Genomic DNA, 24,095 nt, shown 5'->3' on the forward strand with positions numbered 1-24,095 from the left:
AGATATTCTCATCCCCTCTTATAAAATCATATGCCATTAATTCAAATATATCTCCAGCCAAAATGTCTCTTCTGAACTCCAGACCATCAGACCACTTACGTACTTGATCTCCATATCACAAGCATCTCAAACTCAGGCAATCCACTACTCAACCTTATCCTCCTAAATTTGGTTTTCCTTTTGTTTTCCATTATCCTACTGTCCACTCATTAGCACATGCCAAAAAGCTAAGGTGTCATCTTTTACGTTTGAAGGATCACATGTATGCTATAAAGTCAAATTTTGTTTTTTGTTTTTGTTTTTTGTTTTTGTTTTTGTTTGAAATCCAGAAACATCACCCTGACATTTCCACTTGGTCATCTCATTCTAAGATAACAGAACTCAGTATTTTACCCCAATCTTGTTTTCCTTCAATAATTCTTATCCTAGTAAATGACATACTCCTACATTATTTACTTTGGTGTCATGGCTGCAAGTCCCTTTTCTCCCTCCTGATTATCTACTGAATCCATCTACTTTTTTCTATCTTCATTGCCAATAACTGAGCTCAATTCATCATTATCTCTTGCTTAGGCTATTGAAATGATCTTATGGGAGCCCACATCCACTCTGCTTGCCTGCTAATCCATATCAAATATCATATCAGAATACCTAAAAGGATCTTTTAAAAATGCAGTTGTCATCATATTATTTACTGGTATAAAAATATTCAGTGTTTTTCTGCTACAATTAATATTTTAAGTCTTCTATATAGCACATAATGTCCTGCTGGCCCCCAACCAACCTTCCAACCTCATCTTGTTCTCTTTTCCCCCAACTTTATTATATTTTAGCCACATTGACAATCTCCCTGTTCCCTCTTGACTTAAAAAAATATGTACCATCTGTCAAGAATATACTGTTTCCCAAATATTTTTGCTTAGTCAACAGCCTCATCTTTCACTCTTCATCTCCTTTTCCATTTTGCAAACTTGAATAGAATCTTCTGCAATCCCTTCTCACAATATTCTTTACCTTTCCTTTATTGTTTTAATCAAAATTGTAATTAACAATGCAATTTTGTAATTACTTATTTAACATTTAACTCTTCCACTATAATATAAATTCCACTATAGCAAAGAACCTATTTGTTTCATTTTACTTTTCACTTTTTTAATGAGTCTGGTGTTTATCATTGTTATCAGCACATAAAGGATACCAGATATTTGCTGAATGCTGGAATAAATTAATCAACAGTACAGTGTGTGCTTGTTTCAGAAGACCTGATCCTTTAAGCTTTAATTGTCTGCCACAGTGACAGAGTTGACCACACAGAACTGAGCTGCCTGGCCTGGCATAAATGGTTCATTTTCAACCTCAAATGTTGGACTAAGGATACTTTTTATGAAGCTTCTCTCTAAAACTCAGTGCTATTTGTCTCTGTCCCAGGATTTTGCCTCCCTGGCTGATCAGAATATGCTCTTTAAAGAAAATTCTATTTAGACTTGTTTTTTGAAATCCACTCTGTCTTTGTATATACACTTATTTATCCTTAAGTGGGAAAGTGTTATCTCCATAACTCTGCCTCTGCCTACTGGAATCCCCTGCTGCCATAGATCCCTGCTTAGGTTCAACCTAAGTCAGACAATGATTAACGGTTATTAATTCTAATAATATTAGCTGTTTTCCTTTTGCTTTATCCAAGGAAATTCTTCTCACGTGTCTGATAATTTTCTTAGCTGGCTCTTGTATCTCTGGCTGATGTATTGAATCTGGTGTGGAGATGACTGCCAGATATACCATAAAAACCAAGATGGCTTTACCTTTCCTCTCTGTTTTTCAGGCTGTGACTTATTCCTGTACCTTCAATGATCCAGCTTCAATGATCTTACCCCCATCCAAACAATAAGGGAAAACTTACTTGAGTAGAAAGTATGATAATTTTTTTTCAATTCAATAATTTCACAAATATTGCTTAAAAATAAAGAACATTATTGTTTTAAACAGGAAAGTAAAAAGCTGTTTTTTTTTTTCTTATCTCATATTGCTTATATTTTCCAACCTACTTTTCCAACTGGTTATAAGAAGGGAAAAAGCAGCATATCCAATGGTTGAAGGTATAACTTTTTGTTTCTTATATCCTGGGTTTAATAGTATGTTGTATGCTTGCTGACCATTTTCCTCAACCAAGTACCTTAGCTCTTGAAACCTAACTATATTTGTCAAATGATAATGATAATATCAATAATTCCTATATTATAGTAATATTTTGAGGACTGATTAAAAGAAAGAATGTTAAAAGATAAACTTGCAAAGCATAGTGTCACTAGCTAGGTAGTTCTCTGTATTGTTGGTTTTTATAATTACATAAACTCCCTGAAAGCTGGCACAAGGTTTTATGCTTCTGTATCATACACAACCAATACAGAGCTGAAATGGAGTAGGCTTACAATAAATGCTTATTTAATAATTGGCTGATGAATCTGCTGAATTTATTTACTAAGTCCTTTTGCTTTGTCAGGTGTTAATAAATCAGAAAATATTGTCTCCAATTGTAAGAGTCATGTGTAAAAATACAAGGTTTCTTTTCTATTATTGTTTTTTCTTCCTTTATTTTTCTTTTCTTTTTTACTGGGAATTGAACTCAGGGGTTCTCTGCCTCTGAGTCATACCTCCAACCCTTTTTATTTTTATTTTTTTTAATTTTTAAACAGGATCACAGTATGTTGCAGAGGATGGCCTAGAATACTTCATTATCCTCATGCCTGGACCTTCTTAGTGGCTGATATCACAGGTGTGAGCCACTGTGCCCAGCTACAAGTATTATTTTCTGCCAAAGAAATAATGCTATCGTCTTACTGAAGTGCTTGCTTTTTTATTTAAAATCTTCATTACCTTTTTAATGTTGAAAGAAAAAAACTCCTAGTCATAGACTTAAAGAAATTTCAGTATTTAATAGAATATGACCCTACTGTATACTCTGACTTAGTAATACAGGTAATCTTAGAGCAAATTCTAAGAAATAATAGTTTATATTATGTATACATTATTAAGTAGCTGCTCAATAATAGATTTTATGTGTATATCAATTATGTATGTAAATATCAAATAATAGATCTGACTATTTGATTATACATAAAAGATTTTATTATATATGCATTATGAAATAATAATAGGTACAGACATCAAGATTTGTTTGTAAGATATGATTTATCAGATATAATGTTTTCAACAATCAGTCAGTGCCATTATTTTTTTCAGTAATGTTCCAACAACCTAAGGGACTTATACATTCATTTATTTGCTGACATTTATATATGTATGTATGTGTATATATATATATATATATATATCCATATATATATATATATCCACACGTATATTATACTTATACATATATATTTAGAAAATAAATTACAATAAGTCTTGGGTCAATATTCATACCATTTTCAGCTCCAGAGAAGAAAGCAGTATAGACAGATACAGGCTTTGACACCCTGGACCTACATATTGCAACGTTCTGGGAGATACACACTGGTATCATCTGCTATTATAAATAATATCATTTGCATTAGTACTGGAGCAGATATATAGGCAATAATTTGTTTTTTTTATTGAAAAATATCTTAGGTTGCATTTTTGAGAGGTATTTTGCTAGGCATGGGATTAAACATTAAATTCTTTCAGTACTTTTAGGATGCAATTCTTTAAAGAGAAAGGTTCTATGTGGAGGACAGGAGAAAAAATGTTAAGAACAAAAAGAAGTTTCTAGTTGATAAAAGTAAGTGGATGTACCACAATTCATCCATATTTATTAAGAAAATAGAATAAATATAGAACAATTAAGGATAGTCCATTGTTCTGTTCCATCACTTCATTCTGCCTAACTCAGTGGCATGCTGTCACACACACTGACTCCTTCTTTATAGGAACATCTCTTCCCGCAGTTGCAGTTTTTTGGACATGAATGGTCCTTCTTAACCCTTTGCCTCTCTGATAATTTGTTTTCTTTTCTTTGCCAGTTGAAACAGTTCTATTTTTATTCTTTAAAGATTAAAGGATGAGAAATCTTTTCTCATTTTATCTCTAGGTATTTTCATCTACACTAATAATTTGGCCTATCATGTATAATAAATTTCAACTTGCATATGCAACTAGATGTTCTTTTGGAGCTCCAGATTCATCAACCCACTTCCATATTTTCTGTTAACATTCAAACCTCAATTGAACCTTTGTCTTTTCCTCCAAAATCTGATCTTCCTCACTTTATATACAAAATGATACTATTTTAGTTAATAGTATCAATCTCTGCTCATCTGCTATCTAGATTTTTATATTTCTGTCTTCCTCTATAGCCACTAGTCCTTTGCTCTATTATCGGTCAATATATGTTGAATCCACCATGTTCTTTCTCTTCTATTGTCATTAACCTAGTCCAAGCCAGGATCATTTCTTGATTTTACTATTGCAATGAGCTTCTAAAAGATTTCCTGGTATATTCCATACAAAAACCCTATCATAAAATGTAAAAGAATATTTTAAGGCTAGTGTCATCTTTATTAACTGGCTTAAAATTTTCCAGTGACTTTCTATTGCACTGACAATGCTATTCTGTTCCCAACAGATTATTGCTGGCCCTGTATCACTACTAGACTTATCTTGGGCTTTTTCCCTTTTTTATTTTTACTGTATCCATTCATCTTGGGAATTCCCCTGTTCTATCCCAATGTGCACACTCTCTTTACAGTCTACTGTTTTCACAGTCTACAATGATTTTCCCTTAACTCTTTTCTCAGAAAAGTCCATATCATAAGTAGAGCCGCTGTTTAACTTTACTTTTTCTAGAAACTTCTCTGGCCATCTTCCTAACCTGCCAAGCTAGGTTAAGTATTTTCTAATTTACTCTAATTTTCTAATTTACTCATACCTGTACTTCTTCTAGGTAAAACTTTTGATACATGCCATCAACTACTTGTGCAAGTGTTTATTTAATGTCTGGCTCTCCTGATAACAGGGATCACATTTGTCTTATTTATTTTTTTATCTCTGCTACTTTATCACTGTAGTTGACATACAGAGGACATCAGAAAAAATTCCTGAATTCATAGACAAAAAAAGTCAGTTGGATAAGATACGATTGCATTAGCTGTTCATGGAAACTGATCCTTTAAGATGGGAAGTGTCAACTGTACCCTAACAGGTATGGGCTACCTGTTTCCAAATAAATAGTTTACATTGGACTTCAGACTTTGGCTGTGAATTCCTTTGTCTTTAACTTTTCTCCAAAATAGCTGTCCATTTGTGCCAGGATTTTTATCCTCTGGGCTTGCCAAGCTTGTACTATTTTTTTAAAATTCTGCTTTGATTCTTGAAGCATACCACCGCAACCTCTTGTTTGTGCTGTGTAACCTGTTCTAACTCTGTGTCCAAATATATCTTCTCTTAAGTGAGAGAGGTTCAATTTCTCCATGACCCTACTTAAGTTCTGTCCCTCCTGAAATTATTTTTCTCCCACATTCCCACCTTGTACTTCAACCTAAGAAGAACATCCATCAACCATTATTAATCCTAGATTGGAGTCTTCATTCTGCTTTCTCTGGGGAAGCTCAGTTCAGCATCATGAGACTTCTTTGTCAGCTCTTGTAGTTCTAATACAGGACTTTTCAACCTTAATGTGAGTACAGATCACTCAAAGAGTTCATTCAAAATTCAGATTCCCAGGCTCTATCCCAGAGATTTTGATATGTGGGTTCTCTGGGGAATTTACTTTTGTGGCTAACTCCCAGGTAATTTCCAATGCAGATATTGCCAGTAATAGAATTATAAGAACAATATTCTAATTGATTGGACAAGTTTGCTGAAATCTGGTCTGAAGCTGCCTGAGGTTTTAAAAACATCATCTTTCAACATTTATTAGAGATGACTATCATAATCTAAGCTATTCTCCTTTCTTATTGTTTAGACCATCAGACTCCTTCTACAACTCACCAAGCACTCTCTCTTAAAAACTGTTTTCTACAAGAAACATGCTGTTCCTTTATGATATTTAAAAGCATAATTTTATTCTATTCACAGGTTATTGGCAATAGCCAAGTTGTTTTTCATTAGGAGAAGATATGAATTTAATGGCGAAATATGTATTTCACATGCTGTAGCCCTGATTTTGTCCCAGGGATGACACTAACTATCCATAAATTCTGTTTATTTCTCCATCAAATTAGAAATACAAAATCACTATATTTATAATATCTACAAGAATATTTCATTGACGAAAGGTAAGAACTTGAAAAAAAAACTTAGCACACTGATAGCTACATAAGAAAAATAAAAACCCGTAGCCTGATTTTTAGTTTGCGTCACATCGGTTTTTGTACTACTTCTAAGTTTAGTTGAGAGATTCTTTGCTTTTTTCCTCAGAAATTAATTTATTAAATTGTTAAGAATTTCAGATAAATAAATTTTCATTAAAATAAATAAATAAAAACTGTTAGCCATTGTTTCAGAAATCCCTAAAACCTGGCACAATGCTTTAGTGTTCTCTTTACTTTATAGCATGTAGCATAAACCTGGTATAAACTGATGTTCAATGAGAGCTTAAAATTATAAGACTTAATTTCTGCCAGATAGGTAGCAAACATAATTTTGTTTAAAATTGGTAAGGACTCTCAATTTAGAGTTCCCCAAAGAATCAATAAAACTCTGTATGTATATAGAGAAAATACATACATTTAGAATATATATATATATATATATATATTCTATGTATATATATGTATGTAATGTACATAAATATTCTATATGTTTAAATTCTGTTAAATATTTAGCTTCTGTTTAGATATATTTTTGTGTATATATATATATATGTGTACATACACATATGTGTGTTTACACACATGCACACATATATGTATGTATATATATATATATACACACACACATATATGTGTGTATATGTATATATACATACACACACACACACACATGCACACATATATATGTTTTTTTTTTAAAAAAACAAGTTCTTATTATGTTGCATAGGTTAGTCTTGAACTCCTGTGCTTAAAGACCCTCCTGCAACTGCCTCCAGAGAAGCTGGGACCACAGGTACACACCATTGTACCTAGATATAGAAATACAGATATCAACAACAGAGGACATTTAATTTTATGGAATGGGCTCACAGATATAGATGTGGGGCTGGCAAGTAAAAAAATCCCTGAGTCAGGGATATGTAAGCTGGAAACTGGGCAGGAGTAGAAATCTGGAAGAAGTACTTCTAATCTGTGAAACGTCAGTATTTTCTCCTGAGTGATCAGATGAGACCTTCACACTTATGGAGGGCAATCTACTCTACTTAAGATAACTGATTAAAGATGTGAACCACATCGGTCAAATGCCTTCAGAGCAACACTTGGATCAGTGTTTGATTAAATAGCAGGGTATTATAGCCTAGCCAGTCTGACACATAAAATCCATCATCACAACTTCTTAATACCTATAAAAAAAATCTCTCCTGGTATTCAAGGACCCCCATGACCCAACTTAAATCCTCCCTCCTAATTCCTCCTTCCTTAGGAGAATCAGTTTTCAGGTTCCATCAATTTGAGAAGTCTTCTCCAGTTATTCCCTTGGGAAGAATTAGAAGTAACCTTTGCCTCCTCTGTTCTCAGAGTCATTCTACTTTCCAATATCTGTTTTTAAGTCCTTGGTAAATTTCCTCTGTTGTTAAGAGTTCTCTGATTGTGGGGAACATGCTTTCTTTTTCTTTCTATCCCCTACAAGAAATTTCTCACCACTCAAAAGAAATTCATTAATTTTATAAAAGTATCTAGTCAAAAGTTTCAAATAATGGCTTAACCAATGATGTAAAGTTTAATTCTCTTTATTAAAAGGAAAGCCATTTTAAAGGTGTAACATGTTAGCAAGTAGTCAATTCCATTTTAGTAATGTTATGATTTGCTTTAAAAATCCCACAATATTTAATAAATAAGACATTTAATATTTGGGGCAATAAAGCATTTTGGTAAAATACTAGGTGAGTATATTTTTAATGACAAAATTTATTAGTTCTGCTTCATTTAAGTTATACATTTTCTCATCAGCCATTTAAGGGAAAAAAAGAATGCTTATTCATTTTCAAATTCAAGGGGCAGGCTATAAAACAGCAGGAACTGAGGCAATTCAGCAATCTATCTATCTTGAGAGGAATAAAACACTATTCCACTCTGTACTGGCTGGCACAGCTCTTCACCAACAATCCCCCATTTAGATATAAAAACAAACTGTCCTTTGTATTTTGTTTATGCTGTCACCAGAGCATTACTCTCAAAGCACTTCAGCAATACAAAAATAATGTTGCTGTCTCTTACAGGCATAACTAAAAAATATTCACTGAAAGCACTGCTCAAAGAGCATGTTTATATTCTCATTGTACAACCATGGAGAGTTAAAACCAAATTTCTTATTTTGACAAGATCGGGAAGATTTTCTGGTTTTATGCACATCTCCGTAAAACAGTGATTTGTGGAACACATATTATTAGAAGCATGTAAGAAAATGATCTAAAAGTATTCACACAGATTCCTCTTTACCATCCCTTGAGCATTTAAGTTTCTAGTCCAACGGGGAAGACTTTAAACAAATGGATGCAGTGACATGTTATAGGGGCTATGATATAATTAAGTACCAGATTTAGAGGAAGTAGAAAGAATAGACTGTGTTATCCCCCTGTAGGGGTGAGAATGAACGTTAGAAAAGGTTTCACTCCCCTGAGTAATGGAAGAAGAATAGGTACTTTCTGTTGCCGACAGATACCTGCCCACAGAGCTGAAGAGGCCATGGGGATTCTCAGACCCCATGTGTTTTGTGATTCCACTGAAAGGATTTCAATCCTGTCACACATAGCAACAACCAGGAGCTTATTAGAAGGGAAAAACAAATGGTCAAAGGGAAACTCTCAAAGGAGAAAGGGAGAGAATAGGACCTCTCCCAGAGGACAAGGAAATTTCATCACCTCCCCATCCTTCTGTTTTGCTGGGAGTCCCAGGGAAGTTTCCAGAGAGTCTGTCCTAGAACCAATTTTCGACTTTCACCTGACAGCAGAATTGGATCAAACTTCCAAGTCCCCACTGCAAACACAGGTACACTGTAATTACCCAAACAAAACTCCTGAGGGGCACATTTTACTATGATTTTGACATGATAAAGATCTAAGGGCCACCCTGAATCACCTTGGCCTAAGCTGGTCAATTCTAATGGGAACTTGTTCTTACTGATCTGATGGTTGGTGAGCTTTGCCTCTAATTACCCTGTCTTCCTGAGTCCTGGAATCTGGTCTGTGTAAAGATCACAAAAGCCCGCCCCCTTCAGGATGTCTCCTGTTCTCCTTGGCAAGAAGGAGTCTTTAGGCCTGCATTTCTCCTGCAAGATAAGAGGGTGTTTGCTGAGGACAACCTATCCTGTAGACTTAAGCCAGGACAGGTCCAGACTGGCCTCAGGTAAATTGCTTTTTAAAAGAAAGCACATGAGAGGTCAGCACAGTAGGACTCATCTATAAAATTATCCACTCAACCTCGTGTTCTAACCACTCTTGTCTGTCTGCTACCATTGTTTTCCAGGTAGCAGACGGGGAGTTATTACAGGAAGAGGAAGCGACATACAGAAAATGATAAGGAACAACACAGTTTGGCTTCTTATTTACAAAGAATCATACAGTGAGGCATAATTTAGAATGACAAGGCATAATTTTTAGCTTATGAATTCCTAAATTTGATTTCTAATTCCAAAGGGCTTCATGTGCTTGTTCCACACTATTCATATAGTCTGATTATATTCACATAGTAGGTGCTGAGCAAATATTTATTAATAAAGATAAAATGAATAGCATTTACTAAATATGTATATTCAAGAAACTTTACCAAGGCGTATGCAAGATAAAAACAAGCAACAACTAAAAAAAAACCAATAATATAAATAGATGATTCTAAATCAAGATAGAATATACAAGATAAAATAAATTGTTGTAATTCCAGATAGAAAATAACATAGAAGTCACCTTTGGAAATTAAAAATTCCCCCCATAATCCACAGACCAATCTGTGTCCTCGGAGCAGTCTGTATCTATTATTTTAGTGCTTTGGTTTACAATGTTTTTCCTTCTCTGCCTTCTTAAATGTTTTAATTTCCATCTTTTAAATATCTAGATTTTTTTTTTCTATCTCAAGAGAAGAAAGAGAACTGAAAGTGATCAAACAGTAAAAACTAACAAATGCTGTTGTTGGTTACTGTTGGTGTCAACACAGGTTTGCTTGGGAAGGTTTAAAATTCCTGAGGGTGAGATAAAGACTCCATAGAATGTGATAATGAAGGAAACAGAGAAAGGAAACTGGCCACTTCCCCTGTCCCCAATGTGGGGATTAAAGCAGAGGAACTTCAATTAAACTGTAAAAGAATGTTCTCAAAAAAAAACATATGAAGATATCTATCTGTGCAGTGGGCATGCAACCCATCCTATGTACTGCCCCCATTCATAGGCACAGGTGGCCTTCATTCTCTCCTAGCCTGCTGTTGCATAGAGCACATAAAAAATAAAATGTTTAAGTCCTCTCAATCGAGTCCCCACCACCACCCCACCAATTCATTCTCTAAGATCAGTAACAGTATGTTGGGGCTTTTGGAGAACTGTGGTTGAACAGTTACCAAGCACTTTAAGTATTTTGCCTAAAGGATCTTTTTTTAAATTGTCACAACTCTTAAAGTGAGTAAGTATTGAAAATCAAAACAATACTCTGATTTCATTTTACGCCAGTCAGATGGCAGCCATCAAGAATAAAAACAATAATAAATGCTGGAGAGGATGTGGAGAAAAAGGAACACTTTTACATTATTGGTGGAGTTGTAAATTAATACAACTACCATGGAGTTTCCTTAAAAGAGTAGGCATGGAACCACCACATGACCCAGCTATACCACTTCTCAGTAATCATACTATTGCAATACTTTTATACCATGAAAGTATACTCAGCCTACTATTGCAATACTTTCATACAGAGCAGAATAATTCACAATAGGCAAACTATGGAACCAGCCTAAGTGACCATCAATAGATGAATGGATAAAGAAAATGTGGTATAAATACACAATGGAGTTTTATTCAGACATAAAGAAAAATGAAATTATGTCATTTGCAGGAAAATGGATGGAGCTTGAAAATATAATGTTAAGAAAAATAAGCCAAATTCAGAGACTCAAGGCTCTTATCTTTTCTCCTATATGGAAGCTAGGGAGGAAAAAAGAAAAGAAAGATCGTGGGCCAGGGTATGGGGGCATCTCATAAAAATTAAAGGGAGATAGGAGGAATATAGGAAAGAGACCAGGGGGAGTGAGGAGAAGAAATGGGGGAAATACTGGGGAACGATATTGGCCAAAGTATATTGTTATAGTGTGTGCATGTATGAACATGTAATAACAAATTCCACCATTATGTATAACTATAATGCACCAATGAAAAATGTGGGGAAAAAATAAAGTAGATGTTGTCTGCTCACTTTATCACTATAAACACATGTGTTTCGAAGAGCTGAAAACACATTCCCAAGAAAATTTAACAGTGACTAGAGTAGCTGAGATCTGAGCCCAGCTCTGTCCCCATTCTCTCAAAGTGCAACTCATATGTTATTTCTTCTAGAACTATCCTCTGAGGACACTAGCCCCTAATATCTTCTTCCTTCTTTGAATTCCTGTGATCTGTACCCCATACCCAAACACATACTGAACATCTAGACATTTATAGATCTACATCTTCAAGGGCTTGAGCCCTTAAATTATTTCCATAATAACCTCTCTCCCATTGATGAAACATCAGAATATCACATAATCAGCCATTTATTCCTAGTGATCTGGAGGAAGATGGGGATACATTATTTTCTGACATGAAGCATATTTTCAGAGACCATTTTTACATGTCCTAACAGTATCAGCTATATGACTTGGTAATTTACATTATTTATATAGATTATAAATATTTTATATATAAATACACATGCACACACATTACCTATTTCACAGGCTTTATATGAAGATTAAAACATATTATTCATGTAAATAAATGTCATAGACATTTCAGAATATGAAATATAGGTATATGATTATAATTCTCAAAGAAATACTATATTTACATTTCTTATTTCTATCCAAATTTATCCTTGAGCTTGTCTGATAATTGAATCAACATCCCAGTCTCAAAATGTCAGTGCCCACATTTTAACTGGCCTACTAGAGAAAATGGTCTGGCTCTGGTTATAAAGAAAATGAGTAAATTCCACAATAAGAATCTTACATCAGAGTAGAGAACTTGGGAAATACTGTGGGGGCACTTGAGTAACTACCTATACACACTGTTAGGAACAAAGTAATATACCATCTCTGTAATGATATGATGACATGGATTAAACAAAATCAAAAGTCAACAAGGTTGTTTTCAAAGTGAACATATTTTAATTTATTAAAAAGCTACAAAGAGCAAATTGACAAACTACAAATCATATGCCTTGATAATTGCAAAGTATTTTACATTTGTCCATAAAAGCACTTAAATGGGTAGAAAATTATTAGCTCTGACTGTAATAAGCAATAAAATTGTTAGACTAATGTGAAGTAAAAATGTTTGAGGAGGAAAATAGTCTTTTCCAAACCCACTAAGAGACTAACTACTAGGAAGCCTCTTTTACAAGCTGTGGCTGACACTAAATTGGGGATTCCCGGGAGTCAATCCTTGGCTGATGAGAACAAAATTCCAGTCCTTCTTAGTTACAACAACAGGGCCTCTCTCAAATTTGAGTTAAAGTCATTGTTAGGAAACAGGCAGAACTGGTTTTCTGAAATCCTTTATCCTCTGTTGGTTGGTGGTAGGGGTAGGAGGGGTGCAGAAAGAACCCTCCCCTGGGGCTTGAAAGTGATTTTGAATTAGAGGTGCTGGCACTCTCTTCTTGCCTGTAGGTTACTAAGCAGCAGAATCCCAGATATCTCCAGTGTTGCCAGAGTCTGAGGATGGGACAGCAGTGAGAGAGCAAAGAGCCTCAGAGAGGGAGAAGAGAGCAAAACCCAATCTAGTTTCCTATGGGAGTTAGTGATGCACAGAAAAAATGCTAGTTCCCGTTCATTTAAGAAGCCCATAGATGTTGGTAGGAAACTCTAATCTAGGGGTCATGCTTGTAAGAGCTCTCCTATGGAATGAAGTGATATTATCACTTGGGTTTAGGGGTCCTGGGGCTTCCTCAACATGAGATGGCCCACAACAGGAAGCCATGGGGGGGTTCGATGGGTCTGAACTTCATCTGCATCACCTTCAGAGGAAGAAATGGGCTTCAGCTGTACATGACAAGTGTGACTAGCCAAGTGGATGTGGACCTTAACTTCAGGAGCCACACACTAGTCTTCCATGTACTGGAGTTTGCGGCTGGAAGGAATCTCAGAAACATGGTGAAAAAAAAGTGACACCCTTTTTCTATATTACCCATGCCCTTATCATCTGATAATAGTTTCAGGAGCAGCTAGCACACAGTGGTACATAGAACTCTTGTATTTCTGCTATGTGTACAACTATTTATTTCATATGAATTGGTGTAAAGTTAGATCCCTTCTACCCCACCTTTATATAATTATATTTTCCATTATAATAGAGGAATTTTAGATTTATACCGGAAATATTTTATCTTGTTAATTTGAGCTCAATATCATCATTGTATAATAAGTTTAAAAGTTGATTCTGTCCTCCAAAGTATTAGCTAGTAGCTAATTATGTAAAGGCAATACTTGTTCTATTTAACTATTTAACTGTAATATTTAATTTTTCCCATGTACTCTAGAATATGAAATTAAGTTAACACATTCTTTGTGTTAACCTGGAACTACAGTTCTGATAACAAAACTAAGAAAGCACAAAAAGAAAAAATTATATATGTGATCGTAGATGCTAAGTAATAAAGTCCTGGCAAATCGAGTTTCAAAATGAATTCTCTCTTGGATGAAAGAATAAGTTGGTATTAGAAAATATATTAATTTATATGACATTACAGGAAAGAGATATTTGATGTGGACCATGGGAAAAACAATACAATTAAGCTGAGTACAGAAACTGGATGCAGAAGGTCATGCAGCCATTAGACTCCCTCCATACAGTTGAAGGGCATGGTAGTTTCACTAGCCTGGGAAGCATCAAGTGTGAACTTCAGCAGAACAACAGTTAGGTAAGTTATGAGTCTTCACAGGGTATTTTGGGATTAGATAATTAGCAAATATTAAGAGAGTAAATCCAAAAAGTAAGAATTGCACAAATGTCCATAGCATATTATCCAGTAAAATACAAAGAAATATGGAAACATTGCAATAATGATAATAATAAAATTATTTTTAGTCTAAGCAATAGAACAAAGTATAATATAGCCATGAGAAATGGTCAATACCATTAAAATAATATGGGTTAAGGGATTCTGTGGCTTCCTAAACATGAGATGGCCCACAATAGGAAGCCATTTATGACATAGAAAGGGTAAAAGCTCAACATGATATAAATTTAGAAAACAAACAGGATATTTAAATGTACGCATGTAGGTTCGTTCTCAGAATATTTACCAAAATTAACAAAATATTATCCATGAAAAGAGTGTGAGATTTTGAGTCTTTTTAAAATTATTTTACAACTTTTTAAAATACATGTTCATTTTTTTAAATTAAAGAGTTCCTATAACAATAAACTATTAGTCTATATATTCTTTAGCCTTTACAACAATCTTGTCATCACCTTTTTTGCCAAATAAAGATCATTTTAAATGGCTTGCCCCTATCTTATAAGTGTGAGTAGAGATTTAGAATTCACATTTAAATTCTCTTTATTGCAATGCTATGCCTCACATAAATGTATTTCTGCCTCACTATTCCGAGAAAGAAGAGAAGCCATTATTTCAAGTGTTCAAGAAAATTTCTAGGCAATTTAAGTGTTGTTGACAGATAGGTGATTCGGTAATCAAAATGCAAATAGCTGGATTAGAATTTCATCTTCTTTCCTTGCCAAGCTTCTGCTCAGAATGATAGCACTGGTGTGACAGCACAAAGTCATACTTTAAAAGCAGATTATATTATCTACATATGGAAAAAAATCAATCTCAAAGTAATCACCACAGCAATGATTATATAGTAATTAATATTTATCTCCAAGGTATTATGCTAAATAATTTGTGGAAGCTTGAAAGATATGGAAGACATTACTCTTCCTTTGCAGATTTTATAATATCATCTATATGAAAAAGAAAAGAAATAATAACGGTTTAAAACTAAAAATAAAAAATCTAGGACAAGGGAGGGAATTAATATGTAGTGTCTGCTGTGCAGTGGACACTGGTGAGCACTATATATATATATATATATATATATATATATAGCATCTCAGTTATCACAGAACATGATGAGTGCTATGTCTGAGAAGGTAGGACTCCCAAAGAAGATGAATCTCTGGTGAATTTAATAAGTCATCTAGAAAGAACTTCTTTTTAATTGAGTCATTTTATTTGCCCCTAGTCATTTTCTTGGGGAAGGTAGTAGTAAAACTTTTTATGACCTGCTAAATTATGGATCACCAAACTTCCCCAAGAGTGAGTCACTGAGGTATTAAAAAATTTCCAAGACATTATTTGCTGTTGGAGAAGGATATGTTTTGGTTTCATGCTACTGGAATCTACTTGAAGTATTCTACTAGTTATTGAGGTTGCAGAAAGATTCATCAGAAGCCCCAATGAGGTGACCATGAGGCAAGAACCTGATCACTGACCCAGCTCAGAGTCATGGTTTAAAAATACCCAAGGCCATTGCATCATGGTAAGTCTTATAAGAACAGTTGGCTGAGCTTCTTTTAGATGACAGATAGAATCATAAAGTTCTAAAGTACACACAGATCAATTACATCCAGGACACCGTGTAATAGCAAAAAAAAAAAACACCAGTTGGAATGTACTAGGGAAACAGTTTACTATGCAGCTCCATGTGCAATGATAGAAAGCAATAGACGGCCTTCTTGGCTTTCTATTTGCTTGGCATGTGGGATCAGGGAAGACTGTATTTTACAGGGTATTTGTCTAAGAATCTTGGGCATTGAGAGTGTGGATAGAGAGGACCTCAAGATGGAGGCACTGACTTTCCTGCTAATATGGGCATGCTATGTGTAGAGCCATGTAAAAAGAAAGATAAATAATGAGTAAATCAACAGTGACTGCATTTGAAATCCAGCTCTTTTTAATTTTTAGTGCTGAGATGATGGCTTAGAGAAGTTATATAGCTTGCCTAAGAAGTCATAGATATTCTGTTCGATACTAATATTCTACCCTGTACATAAGAAATACCACAAGACTTTTATGCATTTTCCAGGTAAAATTATACATCATGCAAAACTCAATAGATTATTACTCACTCATAGTAAGTTTTTAAAAAACTTCATATGTTATCATGCAATTCTGGAAGAAAATAAAGCTAATATTTATTTTGTGAAAAGCTCAGTCATTTTATTTTATTCTCCACTGAATGTTAGGCACTAAATCCCCTGTGCCTGCTTGGATTTCCTTTTATTTAATAAAGAATTCTTGTCTCAATGAAAGGAAGTCATGAGATTTTCTTACATTAGTCACACTCAGAAATGTAAAGCAACAGCCTTTAATACCTATTCTATAATTCATTCTAATAGAAATGATGATGAACTTGAGTTATTAAAAATCCAAAATAATCCAATTGTGCAATAGAATACAAAAGTATAGTATAATGAACAGACTCTAGTGACACTGTAATGATACAGTGGTGCTGTAACAGACCTGTGTTCCCAAAGGTGCTATGGAGAGTGGTGAGTAAGTATTTGATACTAAACAAATTACTATTGATTGACTAGTGGGCTTCTAAGTCCTGAGTTAACTCTAGTATTTAGGGCAGTCCATGGAATTGTTGGAAAATCATAGAAAAGTTATAGAGATATAATTTTTAAAGTAACAAGCAAATGAGAAAAGTTTTATCTTCTAAGTAGGAAGAAAGTTATGACTCTGCACTTATGATTTCTAACTCATGAAAAATTGATGTGCATAGAAAACTTAATAGAGGCATTGGTTTTTAATATTGTGCCAATTCCCTTATGGAACTTGGCCTAAAATAGGAATCACAATGGGCTGATATTTATTCAATAAACAGGTAATTAGATATGCCATACATTTGCTCATATTTATTAGCTTTCAGAAATGTTATACTGTATATAAAGCATAAGAAGAAAAATACAAACGACACCTCAAAATCACACACATATGGGAGAGAGAAGGAAAAAACATGGTGAAGAGCACAAGGTAGGAAACATTCAGAGGGATGGAATCTTCTAGATGGAACCCAGTATCCTCTGGCTTCCCCTTTTGCTATTTAAAAGTCATCTTGCAGTGTAATTGTCTTTCATTTGGCTATGCCTTACCTTGTTTCTCTAGCTTTTTACAGTTCTTTTTTATTTTTATTTTTTGGTATTCTTAATTATGTGTGTAGATATAATTTTATTTTAGTTTATCCTAATTTACTTTCTTAAGACTTCTAGCTCTGAATACTAGGCAGTCTCTAATGTCCATCATTCTACTCATAGTATTCAGTGTGATCAGTCTTTGAATAACATCTACCTCACACCTCCCTTCAACCATCACAGCAGATGTCATAAAAGGAGAAGGGTTCATATTGGAAGTATCAATCGATGCACCTCTTGTCTAATGGAATGAATCCTCATGACATATATTATAGCAGATACACAGAGGTTTTGAAATCTTTATTTCAGCAGAAACACTGCCAGTGAGGACTGAAAAAATTTAAGACAAATGATATGAAAAGGACAGGACCTATCTTTGTTGGTTTGGGACATGAAGAAGTGGCCCACAAGCAAAGATGTCCAGTGGCCTGTGGAAGCTGAGAGCACCCTTCAACTTAGGGTAGCATGAAAATTAGGAACTCTGTACTATAAGCATAAGGAACTGAATTCTCCCAGAAGTCTGAAGGAGCAAGAAACTAATTCTCCTTGGATTGTACAGAAAAGAGCCCAGCCTGACAGCACCTTGACTTTCATCTGGTGATTATTTAACTGGATCTCTGACCTGCAGAACTAGAAAATCACAAATATTTGTTGTTTTACTTAGACACTACCTTTATGTAAGACACTACTTCTGTGGTAATTTCTTATAGCAGAAATAGAAAATTAATACAATATTAAACATACATATTTTTTTCTGTCTGGTAATTCCAGTATCTGAAATTATTATCATTACACATCAATATTTCTCTCATGTATTTGTTGGCTTTCTTGCATCTATTTTTTCTCACATTTTTAACTATTAAATGATTTCTTTAGTGGTTATAATTTTAACTATTATATGTATTTATTTACATCCAGCCTGTTTCAAGGAAGAAAATATGAGACAAATTTTATTTAATATTGGAAAATATTAAATAAAATGATTAAAATAGAAAAAATAAAATAAATGATGTCTTTACAACTTTATTTTGGAAGTGCTTTGAATTTAGGAGCATAGTGCAAACAATGAGATTTGTGAAACCACATAAGAGGATTCTTTGAAATCTCAGCAAAGGCTAATTGCAGCTCTAAGCCCCAGGGGCAGAGTTGTTCCCCTCTAATCAATGACAAACTTTTAGATAAGTATATTTCCTGATGGATCTGTTCAGGGCAGGTTGCTTCTTGAAAACTATGCCCTTAGACTGTTGTCCATTTGGATCCTGACTTTTTGGTGGACTTTCTTTTATATAGTATGTGACTGGCCCTAGGATAGATCATGTATTCCAGACTTCCCATGTGTTCACCTCTTAGGGTTTCTGATTTCACTCCATCTTTATTCTCTTTGAATTCCTTAATTTCTTTTTCATTGCTAAATTCAGTTCAGCAAAGTATTTCAGAAAGTTTCTCATAGTCATGTTTTTAAAGTTTTTTCATTTATCACCTGCTGAAAGGCAACCCTTAATGTAACTTTTTAAACCTATCCCAATTTATTTTCAAAAAGTAAAGTGATTCATTTTTTTGCCTCTACAACAGAGATTAATTTCAGTGAAACTGTTAACAAAGTGATAGATTCTCCTCTCAACTTCCTAATGCATTTAACAGGTACCACTCTTAAAGGTTCTCCTGTTTAAGAAAAAATAATTAGCACACCATCACAGGGAATATATATTATATTTTAAATATCTATTTTTCTGAAATGCATTAATAGCATCATATGAAGACTGAATTCCAGACAAAAACAGAACAAAATTTAGAAATTATATCTTCTTTTACAGTTTTATGAACCAGAGATCTACATTTCCTGGATGATTTTTAAGAGTCTTGATCTCTCCCCAATTAGAATGAGTAAACCTTCCTTGAGTTTCCATATCAGGGGAACACACTATGCTATAAATATTTGTTTAAATATCTTGTTTTTTCCTACTATATTGTGAGCATTTTGAAAAGAGAAACCATATCTATTTTTCTTTATGGTTAGCTCAGAATTGGATACATAATAGGTGCTGAATAAATGTTAGACAAATGTAAACCATGAGTGAAGAGGTTCACTAAAAGCAAATTCCCTGGTAAGAAGTTTGTAACTATGTTGTCATATAATTTCAACTTGTAAGTTTTTCCTGTTTGAGAAAAAAAAGTTTTTAAAAAATTTTATGTTAATTCCAGCATTGGGAAGGACATCTCTCAAAGTGAATCTGCAGCCTAACAAGTGCTGCTCATCTTTCTTCATCTTCTTGTTTACTGATTCATGTTTCACAGACAATGAATGAGTGTTTGATTATAAAATAAAACTGTTTTTAAATAAAACTGAAACATTGTTAACAGAATGATTATAATGTCAGAAAAAAAAGAAAATTCTTAAAGAGAAGGAACATTGTCAGGAATAAATTGAAATAAATGTTTGCCAAAGCTGTGTCCTAAGTAATTTGCATTATTAAAGGAGTTCTGTGATTGTTCTTTATTCTGATATTTTTTTAAAAAATCAACATTCTGTTGCCAAGCAAAGAAACACATCCCAAGCAAAATTTGTGTTAGTTTACAATGAAGCATAGTACACAAGACATTTATTCAGCTTGCAAATCTTCTCACATGTATTTTTAAAGCTTAGATAGCTATATTTCATTCATACATGTTGACCTGAAATTATGTTTAAAATACCAGCTATTTGGTGGGACTGCAAATTGGTGCAAACACTCTGGCAATCAGTATGGAGATTCCTCAAAAAACTTGGAATGGAATCACCATTTGACCCTGTTATCCCACTTCTTGGCATATACCTAAAGGAATTAAAAGCAGCATACCTACAGTGACAAAGCTGCATCAGTGTTTATAGCAGATCAATTCACAATAACTAAGTTATGGAACCAACCTAGGTGCCCTTCAACAGATGAATGGATAAAGAAAATGTGGTGTATATACACAATGGAATATTACTCAGCCATAAGGAATGAAATTATGGCATTTACCAGTAAATGAATGAAACCAGAGATTATCATGCTAAGTGAAATAATCTAGTTCCCCCAAACCAAAGGTCAAATATCCTCCCTGATATGCGGATGCTAGCGGACAATGGGCGAGGGAGGGAAGAATATAAGTTCATTGGGGGAATGATGGGAAGGGAGGGAGGATGGGAATAGGAAACACAGTAGAATTAATTGGACATAACTTTCCTATGTTCCTATATGAATACACAACCAGTATAATTATGTACAACCACAAAAATGGTAAGTTATACTATGTGTATGTATAATATATCAAAATATATTCAGCTCTCACATTTAACTAAAAAGAAAAAACAAAATATTTTTTAAATGTGAAGTAAAAATAATAAACCTTACTAAGCAAGAAATAAAATAATTAACTAAAGAAATGCAAATGATGAATAAGTATATATAAATGTTCAGTGTTACCAGTAATCAAAGAATGTGAATCAAAGAAAAAAAACAGAAGAAATATATACTGTGATTAGAGGTTAGCAAAGCAAATATGATAACACACTGGTAGTAGAAGCTGGATCTTGCATTCTTTCTTCAAGAAAATCTGTCAGTTGCAATGAAACTTTTTACTTTTATAGTGTTTTAATTGCACTTTAAGAGTTTTCCCAAAGCAAATACATCCATAATTGTTTTTTAAATAGTTAAAGAAATATGAATAATCTTTAAAAATACCATTATTTCTTTTATTTTATACTAACTCTTACAGAGAAATCTCTCACCTTAAAACTTTAATAAATATAGTTAATACAATGAAGACCTAATCTTCACCTCTTTTCTTTATTCAACCTCCTACATCCTAAAGGATATATAGATCCATTTCCCCTCTGATACTTCAGAAGCAAAATATGGAAACCAAACTCATATCCTCTAATAAAACTGTTTATGTCCTCATATTTATTAGTTTTAAAATTTCCCTTTTCTATAGAAAAAATAACTTAAAATCACTGCTCTCTCTTTTCTTTTATGTCTTTTACCTAATCTGTCATAAATAATGTAATATTTTTTTTATTCTTCTGGTAACTAGCATTTCACATCTCCCTCTATTTCAACTGCTTCTCCTGGGATTCTAAGCATGGCAGGGCTAGATAAGCCTGGTATTTCACTGCTACTTTTTTTTTCAACAGGTTACTCCCATCAGGTTGTGGATTCTCTCACTCATCTATGATAGTACAAAATCTAGCTCAGCATTTTTCAGATACAACATTAGAGACGAGGGGGACCAGTTACCAAGTTGAAAGGATCCCTGCATCTATCTCCTACAGCACAATCTTCCTTATATTTTTCTCAAACATGCATCACTCCCTCTAGCACAGTTTGTCTCTGTCCTCTTTCATGCTTTTGTTAGCAGTCATCATACCATGAAGAATTCCCCTTCATTCTCTCCATTCAAAGCCTTTCTTTCTCCCAATACAGCACTTAACTCTTATCTTTCCCAGGTAGTTACATAGTTGTAGAAAACAAAAACTGGAGTCTTAGACCTAAAATAACTGTGTCACTTACCAGTTATATAACCTAACAAACTTGAGGGACCTCAGGTTTCTCATTTCAGTACAGGACTAATAAAAATAAAATAATAATAATTTTACTACATAGAATTGCTGGAGGATTGAATGATAGAAAGTATATAAAGTGCCTAAATTATATTAACATTAAGTAGCTATAACATATTATTACTGTTATTTTTCTTATTAATAATTTCTTGATGGGTTCCCATTGTTCCAGCCCACATTGGATTCTGGATTCTTATAACAATTCAGTGATACCGAGTGCTGCACTATACAACCTAGTTTGTTTCCTACTGCTTTGTAGGTTGACATGGTGATTTCTTTGTGTGACTATTAATAGAGAGAACACACATAATCCATCATGCACCTTTACTGTCTTTTAAAAATTGAGAAAGGTTACAAAAATTTAAGAAAACAATGCCATCAAGTGTTTATCATGCACCAGAATATTTTGGGGTTATTAGCAACTAGAAATATGTTTGAATATTCCATTACATTCAGTTTTGCCACGGATTTTTGATTTATTAAAATAACCAGGTACATGTGCATAAGTAAATATCTTACCTTAGGCTTGTTCTGAATTGGGCTTCAGAAATGGTCCAAAGTGGATATCTATAAATCAATAATTATGAAATTATAGTTAGTTAAGTTGAACATTAAAATGTTTATACTCTTAGTGAAAATTTTAATAGATAATACAAAGGAAAAATTGTATCTTAAACCCCTAGAAGTTTTAATTACAATAAGATTTCAACATATTCATAAATTATATTTAGAAAATCAGTAAATACATTTAAGCTAAGGTGGTCTGGCCTTTGAAAAATGGTTTTATTAAACTATCATCTTATTCAGCATTATTGACTTCTATTAAAAATTAATTTTCAAATTCAACTATAATACTATAATTGTCCCATTTGATGATATAGAACATTATGAGAACACTTGGTTGGAGCTAGTCACATGCCAAAAAATACAACTTCAAGAATTAATAATTTCCTGTTACAAGTCAAACATCACATCCAAATAGTATTCTAAAATATTTATTCTCACAAGATGAATAATAAAAATTAATAGAAGGAAAAGAATAGAAAGAGAGTATTAGATTTCCAAATCTCAGTAACTTTGAAAATTTTTATTGCTGTTCTCTCTTTTTTTGGTGGGGGCAGGGGTTACTAGGGATTGAACTCAGGTGCACTCAACCATTGAGCCATGTCCCCATTTTACTTAGAGACGGGGGCTCACTAAATTGCTCACTTTTGCTGAGGCTGGCTTTGAACTTGTTATCTTCCTGCGTCAGCCTCCTGAGCTGCTGGGATTACAGGTGTGCACCACTGCACCAGCTTTACTGTTATTCTTATGGAAAGATTCTTTACTTCTGAGAAAATGTAAAATCAGATGCAGAAACCAAAATATAAACAAGCATTAAATAAATCAATAAGGATCCATTTTGGTTGTAATAGAGAACAATTGAGAAGACACAGTGTACACAGAGACAATTCCATTTAGGGCCTTTGATGTTGCCATATGCACCTAATGATATTGCTTTTGATTTCCTTTATCCTTATACTTCACTTTAGTGACTCATTTCGACCCAGACAGTGGTTAGAAGAAAATTGGTGAAAAATCAAATTTTGTGGAAGATAGAAATGATAATGGTTTACCCTTCTTTTAGCCCATATAATAACAAAATTAAAATCACATTTTCATTTGTTCCCAATACCTGGGGGAAAAAATATTTGTTTCATATCATCAATGAAAAAAGAGAAGAAAGTTCACTGAGGGACCGGGACCAGGTTCAATAGCCCAGCTGGGACAGAACCTTAATTTTTTTATTTTGATTGATCAGGACAAATGTCTAGTAGGACAGATACTCAGGTGTGAGACTATAACACTGGTGTGTCTTTGGGTGCTGACGCAGCATCTCTCTACTTCTCTATCTCATCTGAGGTCTCTTGTCCCACAGGTATGGTTATGGGTTTACTTGTTAACAGCACTTTACCTGTCAGTGTAAATATGACTTTGAGGATTGATAAAGTAACCGTTTATAGCCCA

The sequence above is a fragment of the Urocitellus parryii genome, chromosome 5 (assembly GCF_045843805.1).
Source record: "Urocitellus parryii isolate mUroPar1 chromosome 5, mUroPar1.hap1, whole genome shotgun sequence".
NCBI classification, from domain to species: Eukaryota; Metazoa; Chordata; class Mammalia; order Rodentia; family Sciuridae; genus Urocitellus; species Urocitellus parryii.